The sequence below is a fragment of the Bos mutus genome, chromosome 2, assembly GCF_027580195.1.
Source record: "Bos mutus isolate GX-2022 chromosome 2, NWIPB_WYAK_1.1, whole genome shotgun sequence".
Lineage (NCBI taxonomy): Eukaryota > Metazoa > Chordata > Mammalia > Artiodactyla > Bovidae > Bos > Bos mutus.
Genome location: NC_091618.1, coordinates 5,738,178 through 5,760,977, shown reverse-complemented (window position 1 = coordinate 5,760,977; position 22,800 = coordinate 5,738,178). Strand labels below are relative to the sequence as shown.

Sequence of the window (22,800 nt, the reverse complement as noted above, 5' to 3'; positions counted from 1 at the left end):
ATCCTGGAATGTGAAGTCAAGTGGGCCTTAGAAAGCATCACTACGAACAAAGCTAGTGGGGGTGATGGAATTCCAGCTGAGCTATTTCAAATCCTGAAAGATGATGCTGTGAAAGTGCTGCACTCAATATGCCAGCAAATTTGGAAAACTCAGCAGTGGCCACAGGACTGGAAAAGGTCAGTTTTCATTCCAATCCCAAACAAAGGCAATGCCAAAGAATGCTCAAACTACCACACAATTGCACTCATCTAACACACTTGTAAAGTAATGCTCAAAATTCTCCAAGCCAGGCTTCAGCAATACGTGAACCATGAACTTCCAGATGTTCAAACTGGTTTTAGAAAAGGCAGAGTAACCAGAGATCAAATTGCCAACATCTGCTGGATCATGGAAAAAGCAAGAGAGTTCCAAAAAAACACCTATTTCTGCTTTATTGACTATGCCAAAGCCTTTGACTGTGTGGATCACAATCAACTGTGGAAAATTCTGAAAGAGACGGGAATACCAGACAACCTGACCTGCCTCTTGAAAAACCTATATGCAGGTCTGGAAGCAACAGTTAGAACTGGATATGGAACAACAGACTGGTTCCAAATAGGAAAAGGAGTACGTCAAGGCTGTATATTGTCACCCTGCTTATTTAACTTATATGCAGAGGACATCATGAGAAACGCTGGGCTGGAAGAAGCACAAGCTGGAATCAAGATTGCTGGGAGAAATATCAATAACCTCAGCTATGCAGATGACACCACCGTTATGGCAGAAAGTGAAGAGGAACTAAAAAGCCTCTTGATGAAAGTGAAAGAGGAGAGTGAAAAAGTTGGCTTAAAGCTCAACATTCAGAAAACGAAAATCATGGCATCTGGTCCCATCACTTCATGGCAAATAGATGGGGAAACAGTGGAAACAGTGTCAGAGTTTATTTTTGGGGGCTCCAAAATCACTGCAGATGGTGACTGCAGCCATGAAATTAAAAGACGCTTACTCCTTGAAAGGAAAGTTATGACCAACCCAGAAAGCATATTCAAAAGCAGAGACATTACTTTGCCAACAAAGGTCCGTCTAGTCAAGGCGATGGTTTTTCCAGTGGTCATGTATGGATGTGAGAGTTGGACTATGAAGAAAGCGGAGCGCTGAAGAATTGATGCTTTTGAACTGTGGTGTTGGAGAAGACTCTTGAGAGTCCCTTGGACTGCAAGGAGATCCAACCAGTCCATTCTAAAGGAGATCAGTCCTGGGTGTTCTTTGGAAGGAATGATGCTGAGGCTGAAACTCCAGTACTCTGGCCACCTCATGCGAAGAGTTGACTCATTGGAAAAGACCCTGATGCTGGGAGGGATTGGGGGCAGGAGGAGAAGGGGACAACAGAGGATGAGATGGCTGGATGGCATCACCGACTCGATGGATGTGAGCTTAAGTGAACTCTGGGAGTTGGTGATGGACAGGGAGGCCTGGCGTGCTGTGATTCATGGGGTTGTAAAGAGTCAGACACGACTGAGCAACTGAACTGAATGCAAACTAAGGACTTCTGGTAATAATCATGCATCCATGTAGGTTCACTGATTGTAACAAATGCATCACCCTGTTTCAAGATAGTGGGAGAAGTTGTGTGGGGACAGGGTTATTTGGGAACTCTCTGTACTTTACTCTCAATTTTGCTGTGAACCAAAAACTGCTCTAAAAAATAAAGCTCTTTTATTTAAAAAATAATTTCCAGTTAGGAATGTAAATTTTTCAGTATTAATCACCCCAAACTTTATGTTGTATCTAACACTGTAGAACATTCATGAATTCATATAATTTTTTTAAAAAGTTTATTTAAAGAGCATCTTGAGAACATCTAGCCATACTGCTTGTGTACAGCTTGTCTGAACATCTGTATTATAGGAACACATACTTTGTAAAGACAGATAAACTGTGGCATAGGAGCTAACTGACTTGCTGAAATAGTAGTAGCAGCAGGAATAGGTCCGGAATATCTCCTGATTCTTGAGGAAAACAGAAAAAAAAAAAAAAAAAATTTGTAAGACTTAGAACAGGCAAAAGTAGGAGCTATCTTTAGAGAAAAAAAAAGGGAGCTAATTCTGAAAATCTTTAAATTATTTTAATATCTGAAAAAAAAAGTCAAAACAGAATTTGATTTGCAAATAAAACAAAGTAAAAACTACCAAACATGATGTGGTTTTTCTAAAGAACAAATGATATTAAGAGAATGTGATTTTCTTCCTAAGGCAAGAAATAGGCTCTATGGATTATAATACGTCGAAAGTAATACAGACATAAATCTGTTTAAACAAACATATTAATAAAGAACAAGTTACTAGGATTATATTTTTAGGATAAACTAAAACTTATTTAAAATGTTGCTTTGGAAGTCATTCTTCTGGTCATTTTTGGTCAGTCTTTCATTAGATTAAAAAATACAGAGAGCCACCAATGATCCAGAGGGAGGTATTTTGAGCATGAACTACAGGATTTTTGTGGTCAGTTATTTCATATTTTTGTAAACAACTGAATTAGATAAGAAAATAATAAAATAACTGTAATAGAAAAAGGAACTGAGCAGGGTTTAAAAAATTGAACCAATTTATGTCTATCTCAGTAGACACTAAAAACATGGTTATAAACTTGAGCAAGAAAAGGAGAATGGGGATAGTTAAGGCAGAATGAATTCAAGGGTGATCAAAGGTTACTTAATGAATATGAGTTGGTAAAGTTGAAAGTTTACTGAGATTAATAGGAATACTAATTAAGGAAAGACTTTTGGCCAAATGGCACACTGAGCTGATGTAAATGGACCTTTTCCTCCCACTTCACACACAGAAACGCTAGATAAAACATAACAAAAATGCTTTTAACATATATAGTCAAACTTAAAAAAAAAAAAAGGAAATCCCCAGGCACCTGAAATGAAAGTAACATCAAAATCAAAGCTGGAACAGTAAGGGGGATTTGAGACCATGGTGGCCCGTAGGGTTTTAAACTCCAAATCAGAACTCAGGCTTGGAGGAGAAAGCACTAACGCTCACGTGGAGGTCGGAAATGCAGCTTCAGGCAGGTGGAATTTAGGGGAGTCGGAACTGAGACCCTTGCACAAAGCCCAGAGCCTCAAATACCTATTCCTCCTTGATTTGCAGTCTGAAAAGTCTCACTGGCTCAGGGAAACGGCAATAAAAGTTGCTAATTATCTGGTCTTGAATAGTGGAAAAGGCACTCACAAGAAATCTAAAATGTAGGCCTATGACAGAAAGGGTGAAGGATCCAAATTTACATTCTGTATCACACAAGAGTCTTGAGCTGAGAAATTTACACAAAATCTGGTCTTTGACATGTGGGAGAAAAAAACCAGAATACTTTCATAACCCAGAGCACAGAGATACACAGGGAAAAAGAAAAACAGACAGAAAAGAGCTCACGATGACAAACCATATGAGGAAGACCTGAATGTGAAAGGTAGATTTATAAAAGCTACAGTAAAAGATATCAAACGGTATCTTTGAAGCAGGAGTAGGGAAACTTCTTAAACACTGCCCCAAAAGCTTTAAAAAAAAAATGAATTTGACTATATTGATATTAAAGGTTTTTGTCAAAGAACTCTCGTCTATAGACATGATGAACAGACAAGAGACAAATGGTAGAACCAGGAGATGTTCGCAAAGCTTAAAGACAACAAGGAATTAATTACTACAATATACAAGAAATTCCTGGAAACCTTGAGTAAAAAAAATTCAGTGGGGAGAAAGATGGCCAAATGATGTAACTGAGCAATTCAGAAGAGAAGCTTACTTAACTGGCTAACAAGTAATAGTAGTTGCTGTAATAGCAGTAAAGGCAGTAATATTTATTATACATTCAGGGAGTACTTATTATATTCAGGAATATGCTTTACATATATTAACTCATTTTATCCTCTTAACAACCTAATGATGCAGATGCTATTATTATTCCCTCTTACTAATGAGGAGACTAAGGTCCAGAGACAGTAAGTAATTTCTCTAAGGTCTTACAGTAACAAATAGTAGAACACAGAATTGAACCCAGGGTAAAACTGGTGGTATATAAATTCATATAGCTCTTCTGGAAAAAACTGCTGCTAATATTTAGTGAAATTTACTGTGCATGTATGCCCTGTGCCCTAAGAATCATATCCCTGGATACATTTTCTTCAAAAATTCTCACACAGGTCCATAAGAAAACATTGCCAGAAAGACCACTGAGCCATTGTTTTTGGTAGCAGGGAAACAGGAGGTAATTTAGACGTCAATCATTAAAAGAATTTAGTGATATGCAGATAGATATGTAGAATATATGGGATTTCCAGGTGGTGCTAGTGCTAAAAAACCTGCCTGCCAACACAGGAGACATAAGAGATGTAGATTTGATCCTTGAATTGGGATCCCTGAATTTGATCCCTGAAATGGCAATCCATTCCAGTATGCTTGGCTGGAAAATTCCATGGAGAGAGAGGAGCCTGGCAGGCTACAGTCCATGGGCCACAAAGAGTCGGACATGACTGACTGAGCATGCACACACATGCAGAATATATACTACGCAATAGACAGCATTAGAAAGAAGCAAACAACTAGCTATTAGACAGAATAAATACCCAGGTGAGTGGAAAAAATTACAAACAGAACAAGACCTAGAGCATAATACCATGTATGTGAGTCAAAAACACATAATCAAAACAATAAATGAGATAAAGTTGCACTGCAGCCAAAGACATTATTTCAAATACATTAGAGGGGCTGCTGAAAACGGGAGGGAAATGGGAGTAGGGGTTGGAGGTTAGGGAGGGAAAAAAAAATCAAACACGAAGAGCCTTACCAAGACAGACAGATGTAGAGTGTCACAGATGAGGAGGATTTCTGTACACCCCTAAAAGGCAAACAGTAAAAACAACAAGTCACATGAGGAAATGAACTGCCATATGGAAAGACGTGAGATGCGAGAAAGAGCCCAAACGGCACCCCAAGAACGGAAAACCCTAAAAACTACACAACACTATGGAAACAGCATCAACTGTTTAGTTTTAATAAACAGGCAAAATGAAGGGAAGTCATAAAGAAAGAAAAAGATAATATGAAAAAAGAAAAGGCAGATGTGAAAAAGAACCAAAAGAACTTCTAGGAACGGAAGTTAAGTCACTGAAATTCACCCATCAATGAATTAAACAGATTAGATAAAGCTAAACAGAAAATTGCCAACATCTGCTAGATCATGGAAAAAGCAAGAAGAGTTCCAGAAAAACATCTATTTCTGCTTTATTGACTATGCCAAAGCCTTTGACTGTGTATTTCTGCTTTATTGACTACGCCAAAGCCTTTGACTGTGTGGATCACAATCAACTGTGGAAAATTCTGAAAGAGACGGAAATACCAGACCACCTGACCTGCCTCTTGAGAAACCTATATGCAGGTTTGGAAGCAACGGTTAGAACTAGACATGGAACAACAGACTGGTTCCAAATAGAAAAAGGAGTACGTCAAGGCTGTATATTGTCACCCTGCTTATTTAACTTATATGCAGAGGACATCATGAGAAACGCTGGACTGGAAGAAGCACAAGCTGGAATCAAGATTACTAGAAATATCAATAACCTCAGATATGCAGATGACACCACCCTTATGGCAGAAAGAGAAGAGGAACTAAAAAGCCTCTTGATGAAAGTGAAAGAGGAGAGTGAAAAAGTTGGCTTAAAGCTCAACATTCAGAAAACGAAGATCATGGCATCTGGGCCCATCACTTCATGGCAAATAGATGCGGAAACAGTGGAAACAGTGTCAGACTGTATTTTTCTGGGCTCCAAAATCACTGCAGATGGTGACTGCAGCCATGAAATTAAAAGACGCTTACTCCTTGGAAGGAAAGTTATGACCAACTTAGATAGCATATTCAAAAGCAGAGACATTACTTTGCCAACAAAGGTCCATCTAGTCAAGGCTATGGTTTTTCCAGTAGTCATGTATGGATGTGAAAGGTGGACTGTGAAGAAAGCCTAGCACTGAAGAACTGATGCTTATGAACTGTGGTGTTGGAGAAGACTCTTGAGAATCCCTTGGACTGCAAGGAGATCCAACCAGTCCATCCTAAAGGAGATCAGTCCTGGGTGTTTTTTGGAAGGACTGATGTTGAAGCTGAAACTCCAGTATTTTGGCCACCTCATGCGAAGAGTTGACTCATTGGAAAAGACCCTGATGCTGGGGGATTGGGGGCAGGAGGAGAAGGGGACGACAGAGGATGAGATGGCTGGATGGCATCACTGACTCCATGGACGTGAGTTTGGGTGAACTCCGGGAGTTGGTGATGGACAGGGAGGCCTGGCATGCTGCGATTCATGGGGTCGCAAAGCATCAGCCACGACTGAGCGACTGAACTGAACTGAAAGAGAAAATTACTGATTAGGAAAAGAAGTGTGAGAAAATGACTCAGAAGGTAGCAAAGTTAAAAAAAAAATCCAACAACCAAAAAACAGAAATACGAAAGAGGTTAAAGGGCATGGAAAGTGAATAGGAAGGCGTCACATGCATCTAAACAGAAGTTCCTGGCAGGAATACCGAGGAACGTGTGGGAGAAGCGATCTGAATGTGTAATTCCTGAGACTGTTCAAGAATTAAAGTCAGATGTGAGTCTTTAGAATAAAAACTTGAAAATATCAACAACACGGAGAAAAAGAAATTGTAAGCAAACCAAAAGAAAAGATTATTAACAGGAGAGTGACAAGTTGGCTGATACAGACTTCTCATTAATAACAACAGATATCAGAATAAAATGGAGTTAACAGTTTCAAATATTACGGAAAATAAAATTAACCATGTATCTATATACAGATTGAACTAAAATCACCTTCAAAGGTAAGAGGCTCAGAGAAAGAATTACGGTAAGAAGGATACTGCACGGGAAAGGAGGTACTGAATTTAAGACAAAACACCAAGAAGCAAAGAAACTGCTCAACATATTCTTTAGCTGCTAAGTCACTCCAGTCGTGTCCGACTCTGTGCGACCCCATAGACGGCAGCCCACCAGGCTCCCCCGTCCCTGGGATTCTCCAGGCAAGAACACTGGAGTGGGTTGCCGGTTCCTTCTCCAATTCTTTAGCTGCTAAAAGTTAAAACCAGAAAGACTGATAACACCGAATATGCGAGGATGTGGAATGCCTAGAACTCGTATACATTACAGGTGAAGGTAAAAAATGTTACAACTGCATTGAAGAACTGTGTGGAGGTTTCTTATAATAAAGAATTAACCACTGATACAAGTAATGACATGGATAAACCCTAAAAATAGTAAGTTAAATCAAAGAAGCCAGGCATAAAAGGGTACATATATATGACCCAATCTATAGGAAACAGACATAGAGGCAAAACTGATTGACAGTGACAGAAACCAGAGAGCAGCTGCAGAGGTTGTGGGGCTGGTGTGGGGGAAGGGAATTAAACAGAAAGAGACACGAGGAAACTTTCCCAGGGAATGGAAATGTTCTATGTCTTATTTTGGGTGGTGGTTAAAGAGTAGGTATTGGTCAAAAACTCTTCAAGTAGAATTCATGATACTGTGTGTTAATTCTATCTCAATAAAAAAGAAATTAAGAAATGTGTTGGCATACCTAAAATACACCAGCTATTTAAAAACAGATAGGGAAGGGGAGGTTAAAAATGAAGTAGAATAATTACAACCACAGGAGCCACCACTTTCTACATGCTTCTCATGTGCCAGGTGCTGTTCTGAATGCTTTGCATCTGTTAATTCATTTAGTCTTTTCAACAACTCTGTAAAGTTGGTACTCTTTATCATCCTCATTTTATATGTAAGAAACTGTAGCCCAGGGAGGTTATATAACTTACCTAAGGTCACACAACTAGCACGTGGCAGATCTGGGCTCCAAACTCAGGCAGTCTGGCTCCAAGGTCTACATTCACAAAAATCCACAGTCTCTCTGAAATGAAAAATCAGTAAGAACATGGAAGATCAGAGAAGAAGAATGAGAGTTAGAACTCTCTAAGGGCCAAGGGGATGACAAAAACAATGATTAACTTTAGCCCTAGGCTTAAGTGAAGGATGGATGTTAATAGGTAAGGAAATAAGGGAATAAAACCTGAACAAATATTTGCAAATAAGAGACGTAAAAATGAATTAAGAAAATGTGATTACTACAATAGTAAGTGGGCTTCCTTGGTGGCTCAGTGGTAGAGTATCCGCCTGCAATGCAGGAGACCCAGTTTTGATCCCCGGGTTGGGAAGATTCCCCTGGAGGAGGGAATGGTATCCCACTCCATTATTCTTGCCTGGAGAATCCCATGGACAGAGGAGCCCAGTGGGCTACAGTCCATGGGGTCTCGAAGAGTCAGACACGACCGAAACGACTGATTAGACACAACGGCAAGTAGAGAAGGGGGAAAGAATGGCAAAGCAAGTGTGGTAAACAGACAGCAACTTACGATGGCAGAAATAAGCCCAAATGTATTAGTGATCACAGTGAAGAAGCAGATTAAACTTCCTTCTTAAGGCAGAAACTCTCTGATTGGAGTCTTTAAAAAAAAAACACAGGCATACGTTGCTTATCAGAGAATTAATGTGTGGGTGTGTTTACACTTAAAACAGTGCCTAGCACACAGTAAAGACTACATGTGTTAGCTGCGTTATTACTAGCAAGACAGACTGAACTTTCCTCATTAAATAGTTTTGAAACTACCCATCTGACATGACACCTAAAGTACATATCTGTACATAAACAATTAAACTATATAATCTTTGTAGATCACTTTCAAGTACAGAATACTGTTATTAAATAATGTTATATATAGTCATCAGGGATACACTAGGGGCTACTGACGTGTATATAGGGAGAGGCTGAACTATACTGCCAACCTCACAAGTAAAATGTAAAAGCCTTTAACATGTATTTCACTGTTTCCTCCTGACTCCGCTTGCAAGGAAGTCAAATGGAGGGGAGAGAATACAGCACTAAATATAATGCCATCAAAGTGTGCTTTTCGGAGTTAAGAAACTACAGTGGAACACAGAACGCTGAACTGTGTGAGTGAAGTCTTATAGATCCCTGTATAGAGGCAACCTCGGGTATGTTATTAAGTACTTACTGAAATTGCTGGGCTTTGGAAAATTGTCAGAGGTCCCAAGGGAAGAACACTTAGACAACAAAAAAGCACCAGAGAGATGGATGTTACTCAAAGGAACAATACTAAAGCCTCAAGAAAAGACTCCTGATATAGAAGATACTTGGAAAGAAAACACTTAATTGGCTGAACCAAGTGCTGCATAATGACCCAAAACACAAATGGGAATTCAACACAAAGTAGAAACTAGGCCAGCTTTCTAAAAGAAGCACAAAGAATATTTATTTATTTATTTCAATTTTTATTCTGTCTACTTCCAAAAAAAGGATTTCAAAGTTTGAGAATTCTTCAAGTTACAAAGAAACAACAGTCACACACACAGGGAAAAAAAAAAAAAAATGACAACTGAAAAAACACAAGTGAGAGCCAAGTTAGAGCTGGTAAGAAACATGGAACCCCTTCAGTGAACAAGAAGGAATACAACACTAAAGGGAGTTCCCTGGTGGTCCCGCGGCTAAGACGCCAGTCTCTCAGTGCAGGGGCCCATGGGTTCAATCCCTGGTCAGGAAATTAGAGCCCATATGCCGCAACTAAGACCCAGTGCAGCCAACTAAACAAACACTAAAAAAAAAAAAAAAAAAGAATATAACACTAAAGACTTATAGTCTCGATACACATCATTTAATTAAAGTAGATGTTCTAAAATCCACAACTGATGGCAACGTCCTTCGTGAGGCTCAAACCAAGGCCTCCGCTGCCACTGCTGGAGGGGAAGACTCTTCTGTGGCCTCAGGAACTGGACATGCCATTCCCCAATTCACTGCACTTATTTCTCAGTAGGTCTTCAGCCAGCAATACACGTGTCAACCAACAACTATTTATGGGTCAACTGCCTACCATTTACTCAGGCCACTGTTAGGTGCCATGTGGAAGCCAAGTGAAATATAAAACAAGGTCCTTGTCCACAGGGAGTTTATAATAAAGTTAACAGCTTATTTCAACTGGAATGACTGAAAACGGAAGCCTTAAAAAGACTCAATCCACCAGACACAGAAGAGGGAAAGAGAGAAGAGGGGGAAAAAAACAGATTGATCTCAGTGAATGAAAAGGAAAAGGGAAGGCCTGGAGTTGGTAAATGCAAGTTAAGTACAATTTCACCAGGCAAGGGTGAGAAGGGACGGAGAATATTCTGGGATCATGTGTGCGTACAGGCAACTGGTACTGCACCCCCAGGAAAGGCCTCCAGGGACTCGTCGTCATTAGGACACAAGCTGCGGTGGGTCTCCGTATGTAAGAGGAAATGTGGAGCACCAGACTGCCTAGGCTAGGGAGGCCAGAAAAGGAGCAGGCGAACTTAACCTGCACTGAGGGAGAAGCTTCTGAAAGAGAAACAGCACAATTAAAGCAGAGCTTTTCCAGCGACAGACGGCACGGTCTAAGAGGGAAAAGTGACTAGCAACGGGAAGGAAGAACACGGATCCTATATACATTGTCTAACAGTAAAGAAAGTTCCATGGAACACAAGTTGGACCCATCTCTGCCTGGATTTCTGTATCCCCAATACCCAAGAAAGAAAAGCCATTCTAAGACTTGGTCAAGGTCCTATATTCTGGTTCTCCTAACCATTCTGCACTCTCTTTGGGGAACACCTTTCTCACGGTCTGAGATCTCTCTCTCTCTGGTCTGGCTCAAAGCAACCTTATCTGCCTAAAGTTCTGCTTTTACTGTTGCTATTGATAATCCCATCTCCAGAATAAAATCTTTATTTCTGTCTCGATTTCTGGGCTCTGCTGGAACCAGAGAGCTGGAAAGGGACCTTGGAGAGCCCTATTTATTGCTTTCAGCAAACACAAGTTCATTACTTTATCTTTCACGTACTCTTGTTGCACGCCCAAATGACCTTAGTTCAATCCCTCCCCTTTCTAATGGAGGAAACTGAGGTCCTGGGAGGCTGAGCTGCTCTTTGATCCAAGTCAGCTTGAACCCCATGGCTATTTAGTATCTCACAAACAACCAGAGTCAGGTGAAATAACAGGCACTCTCAACATAATTAGAGCAAAGATCACACATTCAGAGACAAGAAATGGGGCATTTGCTACACACAAAAAGATGATTTAAAATGTAAGGTATCTAAGGAATCAGCTAAGTTAAAAGAAAACCACTAGCAATTATTTCTGAGAACGCAAGTAGGATTGGTGAGGTTACAGAAGGGTGACTGTAGCTTTTAGCGGGCCCACATTTCTCAAGTTCAAAAGCAGCTGTCATTTGGTCTCTTCTTACACTGAGGGCCTGAAAGGCAGCAATATATAGTGTAAAGGATGGAGATTTTATATTTGACACTCCTGGGTTCATGACAGTATCTTTTTATACATATTGTCATTGCTGTTTCTAATATTATCATCACTACCATCATCAATCCATCCCAAATGCTAGTCTACTACTATTCCAACCTTTCAGCTTTGTGGCAATGCCTGAATGGCCTGTGTGCTTTCCTAAGGCACAATCTGGTTACTGGGAGATCCGGGTGTGGATTTGGAACAGCTCTGAAGAACTGCAGTACAGCAAGTCCCCTACAGTTGAATGAGTTCCATTCCAAGAGCATGTTCACAAGTCCAATTTGTAAGTCCAACAAAGTTAGCCCAGGTACCCAACTAACACAATTGGCTATAATAGAACTGTACTCTAACAGGTTTATAATACTTCTCATACAAATAATACACAACAAATACAAAAAATAAAACATTTTAATCATACAGTACAGTATCTTGAAAAGTGCAGTAGTACTGTACAACAGCTGGCACACAGGGGCATACGTTTGCATCTTTGAAAGTTTGCACCTTGAAGGTTTGCGTGTAGGGGATTTACTGTATGGAAGATTCTAAAGCAGCTGAATCAGGCCTAAGATTCACCTTCGGGGATTTGGGAGGCTGTCGAGTGAGCTCTATGGTACATACCAAGCAGGGATAGGATCTTGCTGTCTACTGGGAACCTCGACACTCCATTTATCTTTGTTTTACAGATGCAGACTAAGGCTCAGGGGTGTCAAATGGCTTGTTGAAGGCCACACAGCTAACAAGGGGCATAAATGAGCCCAGGTCTCTTCAGAAAAACTATTCTCAAGACATAGCTCTTTTCTCTATAATGTGAAGGCCTCTCTGGAGGCCAAGACTTAGCTACCACTTCTGCAGATTATTCTCCCTTCTAAGAGCTCAGTGGCCATTAAGAAGTATAGCTATCAACTCTTGGTTACTTAACAAGGACACTTGTAGCACCCTGAGGGGAACTGGTTAGTGAGCCCACCACAGCCACTGGCCTGTCAGCTCAGGAGACCGTGTTCTCTAAACTGCCAATGCATGTCTCATGAACAGAGTTAGCTCTGATGGTACCTGCTCTCTTTTTTCATATTTTACCAAATTTCACAAGGATATTATTTATCAAATAACCACAAATAAGAGCTGCTAATAAAGTACCTTACTATGCTTCTAAGCATGTTTTACATGTTACCCTCTTTAATAACTAATAACCCAGCAAGATAGCTAAAGCCAATTTACAATTCAGTTGCAAGAGCTGAGAGGTCAAGCAACAGGGCCAAGTCAGTGGAAGAACTGACATTTTAATCCAGTCTGCCTGAGCCTTTTAAAGCTCGTGCCCTTCTACCCATTAGAACAGTCTCTCAAACTTCAATGTACGTAAGAATCAGCTGGGATCTTGCAAAGAAAAAAAAAAGATTCTGATCCAGAAGGCCTAGGATGGGATCTGAATTCTGAATTTCTCATAAGCTCTGAATTGATTCAGATGTTGTTTGCCCAAGGAATCTTCTCTGACTAGCAAAACACTATACTACACTTTTCTCACATCACATTTTTTCACATCTAATTATCAAATATGTTAATGCAACCCTTCATCCTTAAAGAGTTCTAAGTCATCCTCAAAACCTTCCCTTCTGCACCTGCCTTTTTCTCCAGTCAGGACAGCTCTAAGAATAAAACCTGCAAAACATGGAGGATTCTAATAACCTTAGGAGAACAGCTCTGTGGCCTGGAACCAACCCAAACTCCTTTAGAATGCATTCTAGTGACCTGGACTTTCAGGGATAGACAAGCTTCCTTGGCTGCTGCCAAAGTAAATGGAAGTCAAATTGCTCCTGATCTAGAGTGAAGTGATTAACTGAACCTGGCTAAGCCTTGTCATGTCCTGGGATGGTACAGCCAATCCATAAATGCAGGCTGAACGGGACAGAGTGAACAGTTCTGGGCTCATGACACCATGTGTGACCTACTGTGACATTTCCATTCTGACTACTTTGCCCATCTGTCTTCCCCACTGAACCAGACAACTGTGCTTGTCTTCCACAGCCTTCTACTCAAATCCCCTGAAAGCTGTATCAAACAACATTTCAAGGCCTATATTCTCTTTTATGGTATCAAGTCTAAAGATCAAGGCTTAAAAATCTGTGCTGCCTTGACATCTGGTAAAATCAGGAGGGCCTCAAATGTCCTAACCATAAATTCCAATACCCACTTTGCTCCCGTGGACACAGTCCCCTAGCCAAACAATCTTCCTTATCAAAGAGGGCAGGTACTGTTTCTGTTTATTCCTGGGCAGTGGGTTTCAGTTCCCTGCCAGCCCCCAAAATTACTCAAACAAGCCAATCACATCCTCTGGCATAACCGAAAAGCAATCAATTTTTTTTTTTTTTTTTTTTTGATACTTACAAGCCTGCCTCCCACAGCCTTGGTTGCTCACTCTGCTCCTGAGTACACCCACTGTGTCCTCCCTGGGCTGTTAGTATAAGTGACTTCTACATGCCGTCAGTCTCATCTGCCAGTGTCCACTGCTGTGTGCTCAGCCATCCACACAACCCTAGGGTAGGAATCCCTCCCTCCTCAACAGGGTGAAGAGGAAGTGATTAAACCATTTTATGTATTTATTTATTTTTTACCCAATCCACTGGTCTTTGCCCTTTTCTCTACCCCTGAACCTCTTAATTGGCAAGGTCATCAACTGCTCTATGACGATAAGGACACCCAGCATTTGTTCTAAGCTCTGTCCACAGGCTTTCCCACTTAATTCCCCTAACATCCCGATGAGGTAGATCTCATTATTATTCCTAACACACAGAGGAAACTAAACTACCCAACAAGGTTATGCAAGACCTTGTCCAAGACCATACAGGTCCAAGCAGAGCTCAAACGCAGACCCACCTGTTCTTAATTACTACCTTAGTCTTGAGAGGATTTCTGGGCTCAAAGACACTGTTCCTCAACCCCTCCCACAGGCTGGAAGGTCCAACAGGATCACCTGAATTTGACACGTCTTGTCTTTTGGTGATCTCTGCTAAAAGATGGATGGAAATTCGTATCTGGGAAAAAGTGAGGTTGGAACAGACCAGCTGGCTTGCCAGGAAGAGACTGACAAGGGACTTCCCCTCGATGGTTTGAATTTCATTTACCAAAGGTCTAGTCTGATTATCAACCGCACAGATACAAACACCCTAGGTCTCAAAGTTAATCAGACTTGGGGAGTTTGGATCAGTTCAGTTTAGTTCAGTTCAATCGCTCTGTCATGTCTGACTCTTTGCAACCCCATGGACTGCAGCACGCCAGGCTTCCCTGTCCATCACCAACTCAGTGGACGTGAGTTTGAGTAAACTCTGAGAATTTACTCTCATCCTCTATCGTCCCCTTCTCCTCCTGCCTTCTCATCCTCTATCGTCCCCTTCTCCTCCTGCCTTCAGTCCTTCCCAGCATCAGGGTCTTTTCCAATGAGTCAGTTCTTCGCATCAGGTGGCCAAAGTAATGGAGTTTCAGCTTCAGCATCAGTCCTTCCAATGAATATTCAGGACTGATTTCCTTTAGGATGGACTGGTTGGATCTCCTTGCAGTCCAAGGAACTCTCAAGAGTCTTCTCCAATACCACAGTTCAAAGGCATCTGAGAATTTGGATAGCACTGTCTAAACTTACAAGAGAAGAAATATAAATCAGAAAGTCAATTTATTAGTTCACTTATTAGTGAAATATGCCTACTCTTTGCAGTCATCTGTGAAAGAATTACAGCAGTAAGGTCAAGTACAATGAGAAATCCCAGAAGACACTGTATCTCTCAACATCCAGTGGTGGCCTGGCCTATCTGTCTTTGCGATGAAGTAAATGTGTGGCCCCCAGACCAGGCAGGTAGAGTCTGGGGGTCAGAGTCCACTGCATGGCCACTGACATTCTGGCTTGTCCCTTCCACTATCAAGTTCCTAGTTTCTACTGTGGCTCTAGCCTCTGTTCCGATACAGTTGAGCTCAGCTTTGCCTTTGAGGTGACCCTGTGCAGGTATCTAATAGCACTGACCATGGGCTAATTTTTCAGTCTTGTAGAACATAGGGAGTGCCCTCTGGTTGCTCCCACCCACAGGCTTCTCTTCTGATGCTCCAAACCTCTATCCGTAGCAGATCAGAACTACTCCTCCTTCAAGGAGGCTATTCCCAAGGAAGTGCTCAACTTCGAACTCACCCACCTTCTAACTTCTATCTGGGTCATCTGCCTTACACCGCTGAACCAGATTCAGTCCTTACTCCCTTTCCCTTGGTCCACTCACCTCCTCCTTCCTCCCATGCACTTCGTTCACCTATTATTCTGCATTCTTTCAGACCACTCTGCCACAAACCACTAAAACTTAAAAAAAAAAAAAAATATATATATATATATATATATATAACAAACACGAATGATTCCTGATCAGAAGGATAATAAAAAATCAGAGAATTTTACAATGAGAATTATCTGTAGAGACTATGTAATTCAGCCCTCTCATGTTCCAGGTGAAGAAATGGATAGAAATTCAGTGACCTGCCAAGTCATGTTATCCAGGCAATGGTAGGGTTAGAGCCAGGATCTAGGTTTCTGGGTTTTCAAGTTAGCACGTGAACCAAGTACCAGACTCCTAAGTGTATACAGACAGGCCCTCATTGGGCGGGGTGGCGGGGGGGCTTTCTGTGTATCTGACAGACTGGCAGCTGCTAGTAGTAGGTACGTTATTTGGTTTACTGTTTTTTTTCTTCGAATGTTGATTTAAATATCAATCATTGACAGCTCTAACAATGAGAAAATAATTATTCTCAAGCCACAGAACTGCCCAAAAGTATCTCAGGGGATACATAACTGCAAATTTCCCAATCTACTGCCCAAGGGAGAGCTGTAGTAGGGTGGATTTGTGACTTAACAAAAACAAGAAAAAACAAAAAACAAAAAAATTTTAAGTGACTAAGATATTTAAAAGATATATTAATGAATACTTAACTAAGGTCAGGGTGGAGAAGGCCTTTCTATGCATACAAGAAACAATAAAAAATGATCAATAGGTTTGACTACATATAAATGAAAACTTCCAAGAAAATCAGCACTAGCAAAATTAAAACATAAATAAACACTTCATATCACATGAAGTGAAAACTAAGCAGTTAATATTAGAATAGAAAGATGATACAAAAATAAGAAAAATCTCAACATTTATATTTCTTAATGGACAAAGAAAAACAGATAATTCACTAAAGAAATAAACAGTTAACAACCCAACAGAAAAGTTCACCCTGATGAACAAAGAAATGCAAATTAAAACATTAATACTATTTAGGGGCAATCAATTTGGAAAAGTTTTGCGATGATAGTATTTCAGTGTGAAGCAGTGGTTTTAGACCATGGACTCTGATTTAGACTTCAGTTTGAAGCCTAACTTGGACACTCAATCAGTGATCCTGGGCAACTCACTTCAATCACTGTAAGCCTCAACATCCCTACAGTTTTGGTGTGAAGACGAAATGAGACAATGCATCTGAAATGTTTTAACAAAGTGCCTGTCAACAGTAAATGCTCAATATGTGTTACCTATTATGATAAAAATAATATTTGCACGTGTAACAGAGGGAAGGAGCAATGAGGCAGGTACCCATACAGTGCTGATGGAAGTTTAAACTGGTAAAAATCTTTTAGGGATGTAATCTAGTAAGTAATCTGCTCATCTAAAGCTATAAAAAATGTCCTTGGAGAGAGCCATGAGAATCTGGGTAGACTGGGGAGAATATACTTTACATGCATTGTTTGAATGTTTTACTGGGAATGTTTTACCAGGATATATTACAGAATATATCTGTAATATAAATCAGCTATATAATTACAGATTAAAAAAAAGAATGAGTCCCATGATATTAGAAGAAAAAAGGTTTTTTTTTTTTTAATGTTTATTCCTTTAGACCTACTTCTAGGAATCTATCTATAACGACATACTTAACAATTGGAGATATAATAAAATATTTATGCAGAGCAATAGATTTAATGGTAAAGAAACTAGAAACTTAGATGTATGAGATTTTTAAAGTAAATATGGTATACAGGCATACTATGGAATATTATGCAGCCATTAAAAATCAGGCTCAGTATATGATACCTATAGATAGCATAAGTAATCAAAGGAAAAGTAAATTGGACTTCATCAAATTTAAAAACTTCTGTGGATCAAAGGGCATGATCATGAAAGTAAAAAGACAACCCACAAAATAGGCACAAATATTCTCAAATCATATATCTGATAAGGGTCTGGTACCCAGAATATATAAACATAGCATATCAGAACAAAGTATCCAGAAGTCATAACAACTCAACAATAAGAGGACAAATAAGCCAATTTTTAAATGGGCAAAGGATTTGCATAGATATCTCTCCAAAGAAGACATACAAAATGGCAAAGAAGCACATGACAAGATGCCCCACATCAGTAGTCACAGAGGAAATGCCAATCAAACCACAACGAGACATCACTGCACACCTGCTGGGATGCTGTGATAAAACAGACAGAAAAGCTAAGCATCGCCGAGGACATGAAGCAACTGCAAACCTTGCACGCTGCTGGCAGGAACGTCCGGCGGTGCTGCCACTGTGAAGGATAGTTTGACAACTCCTCAAAAAGTTAAAGACAGAGTTCCCAAATGACCTAGCAATCCCACTCCTAGGTATATACCCAAGAGAAACGAAAATATATGTCTATACAAAAACTCGCACACTAATTTTCACTGTAGCAGAATGTAAAACAGCCAAAAAGTGGAGACAACTCAAACGTCCACCAACTGATAACCAAATAAAATGGTGTATAGTTATACAGTGGAATATTATTCAGTCATTAAAAGGAATGGAATACTCATAGTGCTACAAACAGGGGAAAACCTTGAAAACATTATGCTAAGTTAAAGAAGCCAGACACAAGAGGCCAGAGCATGATCCCTTTTCTATATAATGTCTAGAATAGGCAAATCCACAGAGACAGAAAGTAGATTAGAGATTGCTGGAGGTTGGGAGGAGGAAGGATTGGGAAGGGAATGCTAATGGGTGTGGGGGTTCTTTTGGAGTGATGAAAATGATCTAGAATTAGAAAGTGGTGATACTTACACAGGCTTTGAATTGTATACTTTAAAACAGTAAATTGTATGGTATGTGAATTATATCTAAATAAATTTTTTAAATTAGGCTCTTGAAGATTTTTAATAACATGGTGAAATGCTTTCAACATACTAAAAGGAAAAAAAGCAGCATGCAACTGTATATATAATTGCAATGTGGTTTTAAAATATATGTAAATGCATATATACATATGCATTAAAAAAGACAGAAAATACATTAAAATGCTAACAGTGGTTGTCCCTAGGTAGTGTCACTATGGGGGACTTATTTTCTTCTTCACATAGTTCAAATTTTTCTACAGAAAACATGAATTATTTTTATAATCTGCAAATAAAAAAACCCAGGTATATTTGCCTGGCTTCAAAGCTAGTGTCACTTCTGACACACTATACACTCATTAGATATTTATTTATCTCCTACCAGGCACCAGGACTTTCCTGGTGGCTCAGTGGTAAAGAGTTCCCATGTCAATGCAGGAGACATGGGTTCAATCCCTGGGTTGGGAAGATCCCCCTGGAGAAGGAAATGGCAACCCATGCCAGTATTCTTGCCTGGGAAATCCCATGGACAGAGGAGCCCGGCAGGCTATAGTCTATGGGGCTGCCAAGAGTCAGACATGACTGAGCGACTAAACAACTGCAACCACCACCACCGTGTACCAGGCAAGTTAAATGAGATGACGTCAGGGCCCACAGGAAGGGACATATGTCTAGTGTGGGGTTTGAGCCCAAGTCCAGGGACAAGGAAGGCGAAGAGGCATCCATAGGGTCTTTACATCACCTGACACACGACACCGCTCAGCTGCACACTTTCTGGGAGACAGTCACGAGCAGCAGCGTAGCTCACTGCTTACAGGCTGGAAGCAGAGCCAGACTACCTAGGTGTGAAGCCTGAACACCCAGTTACAAGCTGTGTGATCTTGGGAAAATCACCTAAACTCCATGCAGCATAGTTTCCTCATCTACAAAATAGCGGTGATAACAGTACCTCTCTCACTGGGCTGTTGGAAGATCAAAAGAATTAACACAGCTAAAGCACCAGCATTATACGCTCGGGACATAGTAGGTGCTCAAAAAATTAGCTGCCAGCATCAGCCTCCCTGTCAACATCACTACCACCACCTCACCAGCATACTCTCAAGGAGGCAGAGACACAGAAGACTAAGGACCACTGGAAAGGCTGTTTTCTACATCTCAAACTGGCGGCTAGCATCTGCTTCTTAAAGCCTATAGTAACTATTACATTCAACTAATTTCTTTTTCCAGATTCTCTCAATCTCTAATGAAACTCTATTTTTGAGATGTTCTGTAAAATACAACATCCAACTGTTCGGCATAACAAACTGCTTGTGTCCTCTTATCTTTTGTCTAATTCATAGAAACAAGTGATTTTTTTCAAGGCTATTGTAATGGAAGGCAGCTTTGAGAGGCTTATCTGCCTTTCCCCTGCCTTTCTGGGCCATGCTGCTCTGATCCAGTCGTTCACCCAAGATGACTCTTCACAGGCCAAACTGCAAAATCTCCCGAGCAACATGGCCATCGAATGAGTGACTGGGGATTGTGACTGCATTACATCTAATGCCGACCCTCCCAGCCTGCAGAGTCTCAACAAGCAATCACCACTTCAGAGCTTTCACAGCCAACCTCTTAGGTGTTACAGAGGACCCTCGGCTTTGTCACTGTGCTTCTACCTTGATCTGAAAATGTGGATGAGTTCTGAGTTTTTTGTCAATCTGATTATGAGAATACACTTTTCTGCAGTAGGGAGTAAGTCCAGACCACTCAGGAACAAATTTCAAATTCAAAGATACCCATCTAATGTAAGAGAGCTCAGGCAGCTAAAGAACACCAAAACAGGCCGTGTGACTCCAGAGGCTGTGTGTTTACCAGCAAAGGTTTGGCGCACAGGCTGTACAGACAGACAGCTTGCCCAGGGCATTCATCACAGCCCAGTCTCTCTTACCAGCTATACAAATTTAGGCCAGTTGCCTAACCCTCTGGGCCTCAGTTTCCTCATATGTAAAATGGGGATAATATTAGTCATATCTCATGGGGTAGCTGTAAGCATGGACTATACACTGCCAGGCTCCTCATTTCATGGAATCCTCCAGGCAAGAATACTGGAGTGGGTAGCTATGCCCTTCTCCAGGGGATCTTCCCAACCCAGGAACAGAACCCAGGTCTCCTTGACTACAGGCAGATTCTTTACCATCTGAGCCACCAGGGAAGCCCAAGCATTAATAAGTCACTGTTAATGAGTCAACAGACATGAAAGCCTTTTCCGTAACATTGTAAACATTTAGTAAATGTTAAAAGGAAGCATAAAAATATACCTGCCAAATATTCTTTTTACAGTTTTTGGTTGTGTGGTCAGTTCACAGATTTACTTGTTTTTAATCACTTTGCCTCATCACTTACATAAATCACGTGTTATCAGTATCTTCTATATGCTATATGTCAAATATTACATAATTTCTAAAAAAGAATTTCTAGACAATCACATTGCTAGTTTCACAGCTGAATCAGCTAAGAAAGGGAGAGAGTTGGGCCTCTCATAACAGCATGCTGGACTGTAATCCTAGAGATTTCACAGAAAGCCCTTAATTCACTGAAAATTAATAGCAGATACAAAGAACTGAAACCACCTGCTCCAATTCTCTCATCTGTAGATGAAGAAACTGAGGCCCTGAGAAGTGTTTCAAGATCTTCCAGTTCACTAATGTTAGAAATCAGACACTTGTGTTTCCTCTGACTCAGATACGTATTTTTTAAGTGGAAAGCAACAAGGAAGACATGATGGAAAAGGGAAAAGACTGATGTAGTTTGGAAGGGTTAAGGCAGCAACGTAACAACGGGAGCTAACGTTTTATGAAGATTATAGCCCAGGCACTGTGACAAGCATTTTGCATGGGTGGCCTTATATAATTTTTGCAAAACCTGCGAGGTAGTTACTATTATTAACTCCCCTTTTAACTGAGAAAGTGGAGGCCTAGAGAGATAAAATGACTGGCCCCAAATCACAAAGCCAGTGAGAGGGAGAGTCAGAGTAAATGAACCCATGCTGTCTGACTCTGGAGCCAGAACCTTTTCCACTGGATATTGCCCAAGCTTGAGAATTTAAAAAGCATGGAAGCTCTTGATCCTTGAGTCCTTCTCCTACTTTTTTTTAGTAACTTCTCTGTTCAGAGGCAGTGCAGAGACAGACAGCAAATGAAGTGGTTTTTTAAGGAAGAACAGATGACCTTGATTTAGAGCCTACGTGAAGTAAAAGTCGCTCAGTCGTGTCCAACTCTTTGTGATCCCATGGTCTATAGCGTCCATGGTATTCTCCAGGCCATAATACTGGAATGGGTAGCTGTTCCCTTCTCCAGGGGATCTTCCAAACCCAGGGATTGAACCCAGGTCTCCTGCATTGCAGGCAGATTCTTTACCAGCTGAACCATGAGGGAAGCCCTTATTCCCTGTTATTTGAAGAAGCGCCATACACACATCACTCTAGTCCCCTGACTTGTTCAAGGCCACATAGCTGGTAAAAGTGCCACTGGAGGATGCGAACCCCATGCCGCCCCAGCGAAGCTCCAAGACCCATTTCCTGGACTCGTCAGTGGACAGTGTGTGCTTGTCTGTCCAGGAGATCTTCACTGAGCTCAGCCAAAGGCCCTTAACTGGCTTGGAACTACACAGAGTAAGAAGTTCAGCACACTCCCTGCTCTCAAGGAGTTTATGGCAAAGCTGGGAAGGAGACACCACTTTCGGCTTAAGATCCTTCTTTTCTTCTACTTTGTAGTTAAGCAGCAGAAACACTGAAGAGACTATGTGCTGGGAGCCAGCACAGGAGATCCCACCCATGACAAGGTCATGCGGAGGAGACCTGACAGGCAAGGCGGATTAGGACTCGAGGGGCTCCCTGGACCTGCTCAGCATCGACCCGGAAACCAGTCAGTCTGTCTACTGTTTACTATATTATGCCTTTCACCAACTCTTCTGACATTAACAGGGGCTATCCCCGACCACCTTTCTCTGAAGAAAATCATCTTAGGGCTCTAGTGAATAAGTCTCCTGGGCATGAAAGGAGTATTTCAATTCTAACCCCTCTGTTGGCATTCTAGCTTGCTTGGCAGGTTTATTCATACTCTTGCAACTAACCCACATGATTGTTCACAACTTCCCAACCATGAAAGGCACAGGAAGCCTAAGCATTCTAAAAGTCCTAATGGGCATAGAGCCCTTCGAGGGGTGAAAAATTATTAGAATAGTACTGGTGAAGGGTTTCATTGTTGAGCCAATGC

General features: G+C 40.9%; 1 protein-coding gene across 9 annotated transcripts in view; it reads right to left on the bottom strand.

The window, feature by feature from the left end:
- The window catches only part of ZBTB40 (zinc finger and BTB domain containing 40), a 78,292-nt gene that overhangs the window by 43,787 nt on the left and 11,705 nt on the right, over positions 1-22,800 (bottom strand). For 5 of the 9 annotated variants that reach the window (XR_011466851.1, XM_070382810.1, XM_070382815.1 and 2 more), the window contains 2 exons: positions 7,845-7,936; positions 4,828-4,878 (listed from right to left, as the gene is read on the bottom strand). The exons of 1 other annotated variant lie outside the window; for it this stretch is intronic. The gene's annotated coding sequence lies outside the window, so the exon portion shown is untranslated. The remainder of the gene's footprint in view (positions 1-4,827; positions 4,879-7,844; positions 7,937-22,800) is intronic. 3 more of the 9 variants (XM_070382823.1, XM_070382813.1, XM_070382820.1) reach the window with 2 other exon arrangements.